The sequence below is a fragment of the Dendrobates tinctorius genome, unplaced genomic scaffold (assembly GCF_039654945.1).
Source record: "Dendrobates tinctorius isolate UK_male_01 unplaced genomic scaffold, ASM3965494v1 ptg000462l, whole genome shotgun sequence".
Taxonomy (NCBI): domain Eukaryota; kingdom Metazoa; phylum Chordata; class Amphibia; order Anura; family Dendrobatidae; genus Dendrobates; species Dendrobates tinctorius.
Genome location: NW_027362124.1, coordinates 437,501 through 453,913, shown reverse-complemented (window position 1 = coordinate 453,913; position 16,413 = coordinate 437,501). Strand labels below are relative to the sequence as shown.

Here is a 16,413-nt window from a genome sequence, read left to right as displayed (position 1 = left end):
AACTGACATTACCATATCAATCTTCAGCTGTTTTTCACTTTGAACAGCTCCATACCTTTAATACAAGTCAACGGTAAGGTTCGAAAGACCCTAGAAAGGGTCCTGATTGACTTTTGTGTGCTACAAAAGAAGCCACAAAACACATTCAAAAGACGCCGAAAAGAATTTTTAGAAAAACACCACCAAAAATGTTTATAAGGCACTTTAGGAAATTCTGGAAAACACAAGAAAAGATGGCTTAGAGAAAAATCAAAAACACTTCCTGAAGCCATTTTGGCTTCAAATCCTTGTCAGATTCACCCACTTGGAAAGAGTGTTATGTGAATATTGACTCAAGTCACAGAGTATGAGATTGCTTGGTATGACATAGACAATGAGTGATATTGACAGCTTTGACCATGAATCCTTGAACTCTTTTTTTGTCTTTTATTATGTGGATTTTAAATTGCTTGTTTCATCATAAACATTGGGCATCGTCGATCTGAGTGCAGATGGAAAAATCAAAATGTTTGCCCAAGTTCTACTGAGATTTGAACTCAGATGACTGGATTCAAAGTCCAGAGTGCTAACCATTACACCATGGAACCAACCATGACGCAATCATGGCTGCGGCTTGTTTTGCTGAATAAAGCATATGAAATCGTGAACGATGGCGAAAACAGGCTCCAAAGCTGCAGTGCAAATCTGCAATCATACACAATGGTAAATTGATATCTTATAAACTTTCATTCCACAAATTTACCAACATTTCCACGATATCACAGCTAGCGCAGTTTGAAATGTTGATGAAAAGTGGCTAGTAAAAAGATTGCTGTATCTGTTACTTGGAAAAAGTGTGAAAAAAATAAATTGCAAAACTTATACTGTTAGAAAACTGTTCATCCAGTAGTCGATAAAGATTAGCATTGCATGGTAAAAGGCTTCATCTGAGAGATAATTTAAGGTTTGCGCAAATCAAAGTGCAAGTCCCAGTCCATTAGCCAGGACAGCGGTCTGTGGCTGCTGGACAAGATCGAGAGAAAAACCTCTTACCTGATGGCACCGACGGTGCTTCTTTTGATTAGCAGCAAGTCGCACATGTAATGTTGCTCCAGAATAGATTATCTAAAGAACAGTCAAAGATAAAGTCAGTTTGGTCCTAGAAACTCGCTCCATCACAGATCACTGTCATGGGGAATAGACTAGTAAACATGCAAATTGAACAACAAAGATAAAAGGTCAAAAAGTTATTTTAAACATAGACGTAGTCGGCAGGATTTGCACCTGCGCAGGGAGACCCCTATGGATTTCTAGCCCATCGCCTTAACCACTCGGCCACGACTATTTAAACGTCAAGCTGTTATGAGTTTCACACACGTTTTCTAATAGCACCATGATCAAGCTCAGTGATCAACCCTCTGGAAGACATCTCAGAAAAAGAAAAGAAAATACAAGGTCTCAGTAAAATGCAAAAATCTGATTTAAAGTCATCATCAATGGGAACCATTCACAGTTTAAAGCTTTTCCCTCTTCATAATGTGGATTTGGAGTCAGTCAGCTCCAAAAACATCCTTAAAAATAATCCGAAAATGCTGAGAAGACTGAACATAATCATTTCCAAGTAAAAAAGACTTGATGTTCATTTGATCAGGCTTTGGAGCGTCTATTAACCATCTGAAGTTTCCAAAAAATGTCCAGCAGTTAACTGAAATTACCATATCAATCTTCAGCTGTTTTTCACTTTGAACAGCTCCATACCTATAATACAAGTCAAGGGTAAGGTTCGAAAGACCCTATAAAGGGTCCTGATTGACTTTTGTGTGCTACAAAAAAAGCCACAAAACACATTCAAAAGACGCCGAAAAGAATTTTTAGAAAAACACCACCAAAAATGTTTATAAGGCACTTTAGGAAATTCTGGAAAACACAAGAAAAGATGGCTTAGAGAAAAATCGAAAACACTTCCTACAGCCATTTTGGCTTCAAATCCTTGCCAGATAAACCCACTTGGAAAGAGTGTTATGTGAATATTGACTCTATTCACAGAGTATGAGATTGTTTGGTATGACATAGACAATTTTAATTTTTGCTAATCCTACTTGATCCTAATCCTACTGCTTTGACGATGGTATTCCATGAATCCTTGAACTCTTTTTTTGTCTTTTATTATGTGGATTTTAAATTGCTTGTTTCATCATAAACATTGGGCATCGTCGATCTGAGTGCAGATGGAAAAATCAAAATGTGTGCCCAGGTTCTGCTGAGATTTGAACTCAGATCACTGGATTCAAAGTCCAGAGTGCTAACCATTACACCATGGATCCAACCATGACGCAATCATGGCTGCGGCTTGTTTTGCTGAATAAAGCATATGAAATCGTGAACGATGGCGAAAACAGGCTCCAAAGCTGCAGTGCAAATCTGCAATCATACACAATGGTAAATTGATATCTTATAACCTTTCATTCCACAAATTTACCAACATTTCCACGATATCACAGCTAGGACAGTTTGAAATGTTGATGAAAAGTGGCTAGTAAAAAGATTGCTGTATCTGTTACTTGGAAAAAGTGTGAAAAAAATAAATTGCAAAACTTATACTGTTAGAAAACTGTTCATCCACTAGTTGATAAAGATTAGCATTGCATGGTAAAAGGCTTCATCTGAGAGATAATTTAAGGTTTGTGCAAATCAAAGTGCATGTCACAGTCCATTAGCCAGGACAGCGGTCTGTGGCTGCTGGACAAGATCAAGAGAAAAACCTCTTACCTGATGGCACCCACGGTGCTTCTTTTGATTAGCGGCAAGTCGCACATGTAATGTTGCTCCAGAATAGATTATCTAAAGGACAGTCAAAGATAAAATCAGTTTGGTCCTGGAAACTCGCTCCATCACAGATCACTGTCATGGGGAATAGACTAGTAAACATGCAAATTGAACAACAAAGATAAAAGGTCAAAAAGATATTAAAACAGACGTAGTCGGCAGGATTTGAACCTGCGCGGGGAGACCCCAATGGATTTCTAGTCCATCGCCTTAACCACTCGGCCACGACTACTCGGACATCAAGCTGTTATGAGTTTCACACACGTTTTCTAATAGCACCATGATCAAGCTCAGTGATCAACCCTCTGGAAGACATCTCAGAAAATGAAAAGAAAATACAAGGTCTCAGTAAAATGCAAAAATCTGATTTAAAGTCATCATCATCAATGGGAACCATTCACAGTTTAAAGCTTTTCCCTCTTCATAATGTGGATTTGGAGTCAGTCAGCTCCAAAAACATACTTAAAAATAATCCGAAAATGCTGAGAAGACTGAACATAATCATTTCCAAGTAAAAAAGACTTGATGTTCATTTGATCAGGCTTTGGAGCGTCTATTAACCATCTCAAGTTTCCAAAAATGTCCAGCGGTTAACTGAAATTACCATATCAATCTTCAGATGTTTTTCACTTTGAACAGCTCCATACCTATAATACAAGTCAAGGGTAAGGTTCGAAAGACCCTATAAAGGGTCCTGATTGACTTTTGTGTGCTACAAAAAAAGCCACAAAACACATTCAAAAGACGCCGAAAAGAATTTTTAGAAAAACACCACCAAAAATGTTTATAAGGCACTTTAGGAAATTCTGGAAAACACAAGAAAAGATGGCTTAGAGAAAAATCAAAAACACTTCCTGAAGCCATTTTGGCTTCAAATCCTTGTCAGATTCACCCACTTGGAAAGAGTGTTATGTGAATATTGACTCAAGTCACAGAGTATGAGATTGCTTGGTATGACATAGACAATGAGTGATATAGACAATTTTAATTTTTGCTAATCCTACTTGATTGACAGCTTTGATCATGGTATTCCATGAATCCTTGAACCCTTTTTTTGTCTTTTATTATGTGGATTTTAAATTGCTTGTTTCATCATAAACATTGGGCATCGTCGATCTGAGTGCACATGGAAAAATTGAAATGTGTGCCCAGGTTCCACTGAGATTTGAACTCAAATCACTGGATTCAAAGTCCAGAGTGCTAACGATTACTCCATGGAACCAACAATGACTCAGTCATGGCTGCGGCTTGTTGTGCTGAATAAAGCATATGAAATCGTGAACGATGGCGAAAACAGGCTCCAAAGCTGCAGTGCAAATCTGCAATCATACACAATGGTAAATTGATATCTTATAACCTTTCATTCCACAAATTTACCAACATTTCCACGATATCACAGCTAGTGCAGTTTGAAATGTTGATGAAAAGTGGCTAGTAAAAAGATTGCTGTATCTGTTACTTGGAAAAAGTGTGAAAAAAATAAATTGCAAAACTTATACTGTTAGAAAACTGTTCATCCAGTAGTCGATAAAGATTAGCATTGCATGGTAAAAGGCTTCATCTGAGAGATAATTTAAGGTTTGTGCAAATCAAAGTGCATGTCCCAGTCCATTAGCCAGGACAGCGGTCTGTGGCTGCTGGACAAGATCAAGAGAAAAACCTCTTACCTGATGGCACCCACGGTGCTTCTTTTGATTAGCGGCAAGTCGCACATGTAATGTTGTTCCAGAATAGATTATCTAAAGAACAGTCAAAGATAAAATCAGTTTGGTCCTGGAAACTCGCTCCATCACAGATCACTGTCATGGGGAATAGACTAGTAAACATGCAAATTGAACAACAAAGATAAAAGGTCAAAAAGTTATTGAAACATAGACGTAGTCGGCAGGATTTGAACCTGCGTGGGGAGACCCCAATGGATTTCAAGTCCATCGCCTTAACCACTCGGCCACGACTACTCGGACGTCAAGCTGTTATGAACTTCACACATGTTTTTAACATGGACTAGAAATCCATTGGGGTTTTCCCGCACAGGTTCAAATCCTGCCGTCTATGTTTCAATAACTTTTTGACATTTTATCTTTGTTGTTCAATTTGCATGTTTACTAGTCTATTCCCCATGACAGTGATCTGTGATGGAGCGAGTCTCTAGGACCAAACTGACTTTATCTTTATCTGTTCTTTAGATAATCTATTCTGGAGCAACATTACATGTGCGACTTGCCGCTAATCAAAAGAAGCACCGTGGGTGCCATCATGTAAGAGGTTTTTCTCTTGATCTTGTCCAGCAGCCACAGACCGCTGTCCTGGCTGATGGACTGGGACATGTGCTTTGATGTGCACAAACCTTAACCCCTTCACCCCCAAGGGTGGTTTGCACGTTCAGTAGTTCTCGCCACAGCCTTTGGCCTAGGTGCCTCCATCTCGGTATCCGAAGTCCAGCACCGTTAGCTGGACTTGCCACCATCAACTGCCAAGGCAGTGCTTGCTAGCACAGGTACCTCCTGCCTAGTAACCGTGGTCCAGCACCGTCAGCTGTTCCTCGGTAGTGCCATTGGCTCTTGTAGCTTTTGCTACCCATCTGGGTTCCAGCACTGTCAGCTGGTTCTCAGCAGTGTCTTTGGCACGGGTACTCCCTGTTGCCCAGCCTGTTTTCAGCACGCCTGCTGTTTCCGGGTAGTGTCAAGGTCACTATGCCACCAATCCGTTGTCCTGTCGTCTTGCGGCCGGGTTAGCCGACTCTACGGTGCCTGCAGTTTAGGTGACTCCTATGTGGGCTGCGGGAACTGGCACTGAAGGCTGGATCCGTAGTGCCAATGGGACATGGACCCCCTGTAGGACTGTGGGTTTCGGTAACTGCGGCCGGCTTGCGGCCTGGCTACTTTGCTTTGAATGGGTACCTCCTGCCACCCATCCGGGTTCCAGCACTGTCTGCTGGTTCTCGCCAGGGCCTTTGGCCTAGGTGCCTCCAACTCGGTATCCAAAGTCCAGCACCGTCAGCTGGTCCTTGGTAGTGCTTTTTAGCACAGGTACCTTCTGCTTAGTAACCGTGGTCCAGCACCGTCAGTTGGTCCTTGGTAGTGCCATTGGCTCTTGTTCCTTCTGCTACCCATCTGGGTGCCAGCACTGTCTGCTGGTGCTCGCCACAGCCTTTGGCCTAGGTGCCTCCATCTCGGTATCCGAGGTCCAGCACCGTCAGCTGGTTCTTGGTAGTGCTTTTTAGCACAGGTACCTTCTGCTTAGTAACCGTGGTCCAGCACCGTCAGTTGGTCCTCGGTAGTGCCATTGGCTCTTGTTCCTTCTGCTACCCATCCAGGTGCCAGCACTGTCTGCTGGTTCTCGCCAGTTTCTCAGCCTTCTTGTACCTTCTGCTACATTTCCAAGATCAAGCTTTTTGAAATTGTCTTTGGTAATCCTTATTGATCTCCATGACGACGACCCTGATGACGACGACCCTGAAGACCACACCAAAGAAGACCAGAAATATGACCCTAAATAATAAGACCAAGAGAACAAAGAACATGAAGACAACCACCAAGATACAGAACAAAAGACAGAAGAACAAGAAGCAGAAGAAGCAAAAGCAGAAGAACAGAAAGCAGAAGAACATTAAGCATAAGACTAAAAATCAGCATAGAAGAAATCAAAATTATAAGCAGAAGAAGACTAAGCAGTAAATGGGGGTGAGTCCGTTCCTCCTCGTGGTGCCCCTGCTGCAGGCCAAACTGAGCGCGGACAAATCCTGTTGTAAATCTTTAGTGACAGGCAGAACGTAAGGTGTAATCTTATAACTTTTATAGATAAGTACTACAGGAATGCCTGTCATCATAAGAAAATGAAGACAAAGAAGAATAGGAAGAAGATGAAGAAATAGCATATTAAAGTTAATAATAGCTGAATAAGAAGAATATGAAGAATGGAAAAAAAAATTAATGGGAAGAAGATGAAGAAGAAGATGAATAAGGTGAAGAAAAAGTTGATGAAAAAAATGCTACTGCTGCGTTCATGAAGGAGAAAGTGTGGGAGAAGTACAAAAGAAGGTGAAGAGCATGGAAGTTGTGAAACATACATATCTGACAAAATATAAAAAAAAGGTTAACATAGTCAATATCTTTTTAACTCCGAACGTCTTGAAAAAAAAAATTGGAATTAATGCTATGCCATGTGATTTGAATAAACCACTATGCCTTTATTTGTCTCCTCCACCAATACATTCTACATGATTCTTATTTGTTTTCAATTATGTAGAATTAGCCAACAAGGAAATAAAGGGCTTTTTTTAATTCCGATACCGGAAGTCCCATTGACTTGAATGGGACTTCCGGTATCGGAATCGGCGATACCCAATATTTTTTTCGTATCGGGCGATACCATCCGATACGATACTTTTGGGTATCGAACGGTATCTCTCAACACTAATGATGACTTTAAATCAGATTTTTGCAAAAGCTATCAATCAAGTAGGATAAGCAAAATGTAAAATTAGCTTCAGGAAACAAAACTCATTGTCTATGTCATAACAAGCAATCTCATACTCTGTGACTTGAGTCAATATTCACATAACACTCTTTCCAAGTGGGTGAATCTGACAAGGATTTGAAGCCAAAATGGCTTCAGGAAGTGTTTTTGATTTTTCTCTAAGCCATCTTTTCTTGTGTTTTCCAGAATTTCCTAAAGTGCCTTATAAACATTTTTGGTGGTGTTTTTCTAAAAATTCTTTTCGGCGTCTTTTGAATGTGTTTTGTGGCTTTTTTTGTAGCACACAAAAGTCAATCAGGACCCTTTATAGGGTCTTTCGAACCTTACCGTTGACTTGTATTATAGGTATGGAGCTGTTCAAAGTGAAAAACAGCTGAAGATTGATATGGTAATTTCAGTTAACCGCTGGAAATTTTTGGAAACTTGAGATGGTTAATAGACGCTCCAAAGCCTGATCAAATGAACATCAAGTCTTTTTTACTTGGAAATGATTATGTTCAGTCTTCTCAGCATTTTCGGATTATTTTTAAGGATGTTTTTGGAGCTGACTGACTCCAAATCCACATTATGAAGAGGGAAAAGCTTTAAACTGTGAATGGTTCCCATTGATGATGATGACTTTAAATCAGATTTTTGCATTTTACTGAGACCTTGTATTTTCTTTTCATTTTCTGAGATGTCTTCCAGAGGGTTGATCCCTGAGCTTCATCATGGTGCTATTAGAAAACGTGTGTGAAACTCATAACAGCTTGACGTCCGAGTAGTTGCGGCCGAGTGGTTTCGGCGATGGACTAGAAATCCATTGTCTCCCCGTGCAGGTTCAAAGCCTGCTGACTACGTCTATGTTTCAATAACTTTTTGACCTTTTATCTTTGTTGTTCAATTTGCATGTTTACTAGTCTATTCCCCATGACAGTGATATGTGATGGAGCAAGTTTCTCGGACCAAACTGACTTTATCTTTGACTGTTCTTTAGATAATCTATTCTGGAGCAACATTACATGTGCGACTTGCCGCTAATCAAAAGAAGCACCGTGGGTGCCATCAGGTAAGAGGTTTTTCTCTTGATCTTGTCCAGCAGCCACAGACCGCTGTCCTGGCTAATGGACTGGGACATGCACTTTGATTTGCACAAACCTTAAATTATCTCTCAGATGAAGCCTTTTACCATGCAATGCTAATCTTTATCGACTACTAGATGAACAGTTTTCTAACAGTATAAGTTTTGCAATTTATTTTTTTCACACTTTTTCCAAGTAACAGATACAGCAATCTTTTTACTAGCCACTTTTCATCAACATTTCAAACTGTGCTAGCTGTGATATCGTGCAAATGTTGGTAAATTTGTGGACTGAAAGGTTATAAGATTTCAATTTACCATTGTGTATGATTGCAGATTTGCACTGCAGCTTTGGAGCCTGTTTTCGCCATCATTCACGATTTCATATGCTTTATTCAGAACAACAAGCTGCAGCCATGACTGTGTCATTGTTGGTTACATGGTGTAATGGTTAGCAATCTGGTCTTTGCATCCAGTGAGCTGAGTTCAAATCTCAGTGGAACCTGCGCACACATTTCGATTTTTCCATCTCCACTCACATCGACGATGCCCAATGTTTATTATGAAACAAGCAATTTAAAATCCACTTAATAAAAGACAAAAAAAGAGTTCAAGGATTCATGGAATACCATGGTCAAAGCTGTCAATCAAGTAGGATTAGCAAAAATTAAAATTGTCTATGTCACTCATTGTCTATGTCATACCAAGCAATCTCATACTCTGTGACTTGAGTCAATATTCACATAACACTCTTTCCAAGTGGGTGAATCTGACAAGGATTTGAAGCCAAAATGGCTTCAGGAAGTGTTTTTGATTTTTCTCTAAGCCATCTTTTCTTGTGTTTTCCAGAATTTCCTAAAGTGCCTTATAAACATTTTTGGTGGTGTTTTTCTAAAAATTCTTTTCGGCGTCTTTTGAATGTGTTTTGTGGCTTTTTTTGTAGCACTCAAAAGTCAATCAGGACCCTTTATAGGGTCTTTCGAACCTTACCGTTGACTTGTAGTATAGGTATGGAGCTGTTCAAAGTGAAAAACAGCTGAAGATTGATATGGTAATTTCAGTTAACCGCTGGACATTTTTGGAAACTTGACATGGTTAATAGACGCTCCAAAGCCTGATCAAATGAACATCAAGTCTTTTTTACTTGGAAATTATTATGTTCAGTCTTCTCAGCATTTTCGGATTATTTTTAAGGATGTTTTTGGAGCTGACTGACTCCAAATCCACATTATGAAAGGGAAAAGCTTTAAACTGTGAATGGTTCCCATTGATGATGACTTTAAATCAGATTTTTGCACTTTACTGAGACCTTGTATTTTCTTTTCATTTTCTGAGATGTCTTCCAGAGGGTTGATCACTGAGCTTGATCATGGTGCTATTAGAAAACGTGTGTGAAACTCATAACAGCTTGACGTCTGAGTAGTCGTGGCCGAGTGGTTAAGGCGATGGACTAGATATCCATTGGGGTCTCCCCGCGCAGGTTCAAATCCTGCCGATTATGTCTATGTTTCAATATTTTTTTGACCTTTTATCTTTGTTGTTCAATTTGCATGTTTACTAGTCTATTCCCCATGACAGTGATCTGTGATGGAGCGAGTTTCCTGGACCAAACTGACTTTATCTTTGACTGTTCTTTAGATAATCTATTCTGTAGCAACATTACATGTGCTACTTGCCGCTAATCAAAAGAAGCACCGTGGGTGCCATCAGGTAAGAGGATTTTCTCTTGATCTTGTCCAGCAGCCACAGACCGCTGTCCTGGCTAATGGACTGGGACATGCACTTTGATTTGCACAAACCTTAAATTATCTCTCAGATGAAGCCTTTTACCATGCAATGCTAATCTTTATCGACTACTGGATGAACAGTTTTCTAACAGTATAAGTTTTGCAATTTATTTTTTTCACACTTTTTCCAAGTAACAGATACAGCAATCTTTTCACTAGCCACTTTTCATCAACATTTCAAACTGCGCTAGCTGTGATATCGTGGAAATGTTGGTAAATTTGTGGAATGAAAGGTTATAAGATATCAATTTACCATTGTGTATGAATGCAGATTTGCACTGCAGCTTTGGAGCCTGTTTTCGCCATCGTTCACGATTTCATATGCTTTATTCAGCACAACAAGCCGCAGCCATGTCTGAGGCATGGTTGGTTCCATGATGTTATGGTTAGCACTCTTGACTTTGAATCCAGTGATCTGAGTTCAAATCTCAGTGGAACCTGGGCACACATTTCGATTTTTCCATCTGCACTCAGATCGACGATGCCCAATGTTTAAGATGAAACAAGCAATTTAAAATCCACATAATAAAAGACAAAAAAAGAGTTCAAGGATTCATGGAATACCAAAGCTGTCAATCAAGTTGTATTAGCAAAAATTAAAATTGTCTATATCACTCATTTTCTATGTCACTCATTGTCTATGTCATACCAAGCAATCTCATACTCTGTGACTTGAGTCAATATTCACATAACACTCTTTCCAAGTGGGTGAATCTGACAAGGATTTGAAGCCAAAATGGCTTCAGGAAGTGTTTTTGATTTTTCTCTAAGACATCTTTTCTTGTGTTTTCCAGAATTTCCTAAAGTGCCTTATAAACATTTTTGGTGGTGTTTTTCTAAAAATTCTTTTCGGCGTCTTTTGAATGTGTTTTGTGGCTTTTCTTGTAGCACACAAAAGTCATTCAGGACCCTTTATAGGGTCTTTCGAACCTTACCGTTGACGTGTAGTATAGGTATGGAGCTGTTCAAAGTGAAAAACAGCTGAAGATTGATATGGTAATTTCAGTTCTAATTTCAGAGCTGACTGACTCCAAATCCACATTATGAAGAGGGAAAAGCTTTAAACTGTGAATGGTTCCCATTGATGATGACTTTAAATCAGATTTTTGCATTTTACTGAGACCTTGTATTTTCTTTTCATTTTCTGAGATGTCTTCCAGAGGGTTGATCACTGAGCTTGATCATGGTGCTATTAGAAAACGTGTGTGAAACTCATAACAGCTTGAAGTCCGAGTAGTCGTGTCCGAGTGGTTAAGGCGATGGGCAAGAAATCCATTGGGGTCTCCCCGCGCAGGTGCAAATCCTGCCGACTACGTCTATGTTTCAATAACTTTTTGACCTTTTATCTCTGTTGTTCAATTTGCATGTTTACTAGTCTATTCCCCATGACAGTGATCTGTGATGGAGCGAGTTTCTTGGACCAAACTGACTTTATCTTTGACTGTTCTTTAGATAATCTATTCTGGAGCAACATTACATGTGCGACTTGCCGCTAATCAAAAGAAGCACCGTGGGTGCCATCAGGTAAGAGGTTTTTCTCTTGATCTTGTCCAGCAGCCACAGACCTCTGTCCTGGCAAATGGACTGGGACATGCACTTTGATTTGCACAAACCTTAAATTATCTCTCAGATGAAGCCTTTTACCATGCAATGCTAATCTTTATCGACTACTGGATGAACAGTTTTCTAACAGTATACGTTTTGCAATTTATTTTTTTCACACTTTTTCCAAGTAACAGATACAGCAATCTTTTTACTAGCCACTTTTCATCAACATTTCAAACTGTCCTAGCTGTGATATCGTGGAAATGTTGGTAAATTTGTGGAATGAAAGGTTATAAAATATCAATTTACCATTGTGTATGATTGCAGATTTGCACTGCAGCTTTGGAGCCTGTTTTCGCCATCGTTCACGATTTCATATGCTTTATTCAGCACAACAAGCAGCAGCCATGACTGTGTAATGGTTGGTTCCATGGTGTAATGGTTAGCACTCTGGACTTTGAATTCTGTGATCTGAGTTCAAATCTCATTGGAACCTGGGCACACATTTCGATTTTTCCATCTGCACTCAGATCGACGATGCCCAATGTTTATGATGAAACAAGCAATTTAAAATCCACATAATAAAAGACAAAAAAAGAGTTCAAGGATTCATGGAATACCAAAGCTGTCAATCAAGTTGTATTAGCAAAAATTAAAATTGTCTATGTCACTCATTGTCTATGTCATACCAAGCAATCTCATACTCTGTGACTTGAGTCAATATTCACATAACACTCTTTCCAAGTGGGTGAATCTGACAAGGATTTGAAGCCAAAATGGCTTCAGGAAGTGTTTTTGGATTTTTCTCTAAGCCATCTTTTCTTGTGTTTTCCAGAATTTCCTAAAGTGCCTTATAAACATTTTTGGTGGTGTTTTTCTAAAAATTCTTTTCGGCGTCTTTTGAATGTGTTTTGTGGCTTTTTTTGTAGCACACAAAAGTCAATCAGGACCCTTTATAGGGTCTTTCGAACCTTACCGTTGACTTGTAGTATAGGTATGGAGCTGTTCAAAGTGAAAAACATCTGAAGATTGATATGGTAATTTCAGTTAACCGCTGGACATTTTTGGAAACTTGACATGGTTAATAGACGCTCCAAAGACTGATCAAATGAACACCAAGTCTTTTTTACTTGGAAATGATTATTTTCAGTCTTCTCAGCATTTTCGGATTATTTTTAAGGATGTTTTTGGAGCTGACTGACTCCAAATCCACATTATGAAGAGGGAAAAGCTTTAAACTGTGAATGGTTCCCATTGATGATGACTTTAAATCAGATTTTTGCATTTTACTGAGACCTTGTATTTTCCTTTCATTTTCTGAGATGTCTTCCAGAGGGTTGATCACTGAGCTTGATCATGGTGCTATTAGAAAACATGTGTGAAACTCATAACAGCTTGGCGTCCGTGTAGTCGTGGCCGAGTGGTTAAGGCGATGGACTAGAAATCCATTGGGGTCTCCCCGCGCAGGGTCAAATCCTGCCGACTACATCTATGTTTCAAAAAGTTTTTGACCTTTTATCTTTGTTGTTCAATTTGCATGTTTACTAGTCTATTCCCCATGACAGTGATCTGTGATGGAGCGAGTTTCTAGGACCAAACTGACTTTATCTTTGACTGTTCTTTAGATAATCTATTCTGGAGCAACATTACATGTGCGACTTGCCACTAATCAAAAGAAGCACCGTGGGTGCCATCAGGTAAGAGGTTTTTCTCTTGATCTTGTCCAGCAGCCACAGACCGCTGTCCTGGCTAATGGACTGGGACATGCACTTTGATTTGCACAAACCTTAAATTATCTCTCAGATGAAGCCTTTTACCATGCAATGCTAATCTTTATCAACTACTGGATGAACAGTTTTCTAACAGTATAAGTTTTGCAATTTATTTTTTTCACACTTTTTCCAAGTAACAGATACAGCAATCTTTTTACTAGCCACTTTTCATCAACATTTCAAACTGTCCTAGCTGTGATATCGTGGAAATGTTGGTAAATTTGTGGAATGAAAGGTTATAAGATATCAATTTACCATTGTGTATGATTGCAGATTTGCACTGCAGCTTTGGAGCCTGTTTTCGCCATCGTTCACGATTTCATATGCTTTACTCAGCACAACAAGCCGCAGCCATGACTGTGTAATGGATGGTTCCATGGTGTAATGGTTAGCACTCTTGACTTTGAATCCTGTTAGCTGAACTCAAATCTCATTGAAACCTGGGCACACATTTCGATTTTTCCATCTGCACTCAGATCGACGATGCCCAATGTTTTTGATGAAACAAGCAATTTAAAATCCACATAATAAAAGACAAAAAAAAAGTTCAAGGATTCATGGAATACCAAAGCTGTCAATCAAGTTGTATTAGCAAAAATTAAAATTGTCTATGTCACTCATTGTCTATGTCATACCAAGCAATCTCATACTCTGTGACTTGAGTCAATATTCACATAACACTCTTTCCAAGTGGGTGAATCTGACAAGGATTTGAAGCCAAAATGGCTTCAGGAAGTGTTTTCGATTTTTCTCTAAGCCATCTTTTCTTGTGTTTTCCAGAATTTCCTAAAGTGCCTTATAAACATTTTTGGTGGTGTTTTTCTAAAAATTCTTTTCGGCGTCTTTTGAATGTGTTTTGTGGCTTTTTTTGTAGCACACAAAAGTCAATCAGGACCCTTTATAGGGTCTTTCGAACCTTACCCTTGACTTGTAGTATAGGTATGGAGCTGTTCAAAGTGAAAAACATCTGAAGATTGATATGGTAATTTCAGTTAACCGCTGGACATGTTTGGAAACTTGACATGGTTAATAGACGCTCCAAAGACTGATCAAATGAACACCAAGTCTTTTTTACTTGGAAATGATTATTTTCAGTCTTCTCAGCATTTTCGGATTATTTTTAAGGATGTTTTTGGAGCTGACTGACTCCAAATCCACATTATGAAGAGGGAAAAGCTTTAAACTGTGAATGGTTCCCATTGATGATGACTTTAAATCAGATTTTTGCATTTTACTGAGACCTTGTATTTTCCTTTCATTTTCTGAGATGTCTTCCAGAGGGTTGATCACTGAGCTTGATCATGGTGCTATTAGAAAACGTGTATGAAACTCATAACAGCTTGACGTCCGAGTAGTCGTGGCCGAGTGGTTAAGGCGATGGACTTGAAATCCATTGGGGTCTCCCCACACAGGTTCAAATCCTGCCGATTACGTCTATGTTTCAATATCTTTTTGACCTTTTATCTTTGTTCAATTTGCATGTTTACTAGTCTATTCCCCATGACAGTGATCTGTGATGGAGCGAGTTTCCAGGACCAAACTGACTTTATCTTTGACTGTTCTTTAGATAATCTATTCTGTAGCAACATTACATGTGCTACTTGCCGCTAATCAAAAGAAGCACCGTGGGTGCCATCAGGTAAGAGGATTTTCTCTTGATCTTGTCCAGCAGCCACAGACCGCTGTCCTGGCTAATGGACTGGGACATGCACTTTGATTTGCACAAACCTTAAATTATCTCTCAGATGAAGCCTTTTACCATGCAATGCTAATCTTTATCGACTACTGGATGAACAGTTTTCTAACAGTATAAGTTTTGCAATTTATTTTTTTCACACTTTTTCCAAGTAACAGATACAGAAATCTTTTCACTAGCCACTTTTCATCAACATTTCAAACTGCGCTAGCTGTGATATCGTGGAAACGTTGGTAAATTTGTGGAATGAAAGGTTATAAGATATCAATTTACCATTGTGTATGATTGCAGATTTGCACTGCAGCTTTGGAGCCTGTTTTCGCCATCATTCAAGATTTCATATGCTTTATTCAGCACAACAAGCCGCAGCCATGACTGTGAAATGGTTGGTTCCATGGTGTAATGGTTAGCACTCTGGACTTTGAATCCTGTTATCTGAATTCAAATCTCAGTGGAACCTGGGCAAACATTTCTATTTTTCCATCTGCACTCAGATCGACGATGCCCAATGTTTATGATGAAACAAGCAATTTAAAATCCACATAATAAAAGACAAAAAAAGAGTTCAAGGATTCATGGAATACCATGGTCAAAGCTGTCAATCAAGTAGGATTAGCAAAAATTAAAATTGTCTATGTCATACCACGCAATCTCATACTCTGTAACTTGAGTCAATATTCACATACCATTCTTTCCAAGTGGGTGAATCTGACAAGGATTTGAAGCCAAAATGGCTTCAGGAAGTGTTTTTGATTTTTCTCTAAGCCATCTTTTCTTGTGTTTTCCAGAATTTCCTAAAGTGCCTTACAAAAATTTTTGGTGGTGTTTTTCTAAAAATTCTTTTCGGCGTCTTTTGAATGTGTTTTGTGGCTTTTTTTGTAGCACACAAAAGTCAATCAGGACCCTTTATAGGGTCTTTCGAACCTTACCGTTGACTTGTATTATAGGTATGGAGCTGTTCAAAGTGAAAAACAGCTGAAGATTGATATGGTAATTTCAGTTAACCGCTGGACATTTTTGGAAACTTGAGATGGTTAATAGACGCTCCAAAGCCTGATCAAATGAACATCAAGTCTTTTTTACTTGGAAATGATTATGTTCAGTCTTCTCAGCATTTTTGGATTATTTTTAAAGATGTTTTTGGAGCTGACTGACTCCAAATCCACATTATGAAGAGGGAAAAGCTTTAAACTGTGAATGGTTCCCATTGATGATGACTTTAAATCAGATTTTTGCATTTTACTGAGACCTTGTATTTTCTTTACATTT

General features: G+C 39.1%; 5 non-coding genes across 5 annotated transcripts; 3 read left to right on the top strand and 2 right to left on the bottom strand.

Annotated features, from left to right (window-relative positions):
- Positions 1 to 2,955: 2,955 nt before the first annotated feature.
- TRNAS-AGA (transfer RNA serine (anticodon AGA)) lies at positions 2,956 to 3,037 on the bottom strand. Its single transcript has one exon. It is a non-coding gene; the product is annotated as a tRNA-Ser (tRNA).
- A 1,644-nt stretch (positions 3,038 to 4,681) lies between these two features.
- TRNAS-UGA (transfer RNA serine (anticodon UGA)) lies at positions 4,682 to 4,763 on the bottom strand. Its single transcript has one exon. It is a non-coding gene; the product is annotated as a tRNA-Ser (tRNA).
- A 5,000-nt stretch (positions 4,764 to 9,763) lies between these two features.
- Positions 9,764 to 9,845, top strand: TRNAS-AGA (transfer RNA serine (anticodon AGA)). Its single transcript has one exon. It is a non-coding gene; the product is annotated as a tRNA-Ser (tRNA).
- Positions 9,846 to 13,082: 3,237 nt separating this feature from the next.
- Positions 13,083 to 13,164, top strand: TRNAS-AGA (transfer RNA serine (anticodon AGA)). The gene has a single exon. It is a non-coding gene; the product is annotated as a tRNA-Ser (tRNA).
- A 1,635-nt stretch (positions 13,165 to 14,799) lies between these two features.
- Positions 14,800 to 14,881, top strand: TRNAS-UGA (transfer RNA serine (anticodon UGA)). Its single transcript has one exon. It is a non-coding gene; the product is annotated as a tRNA-Ser (tRNA).
- The last annotated feature ends 1,532 nt before the right edge of the window (positions 14,882 to 16,413 follow it).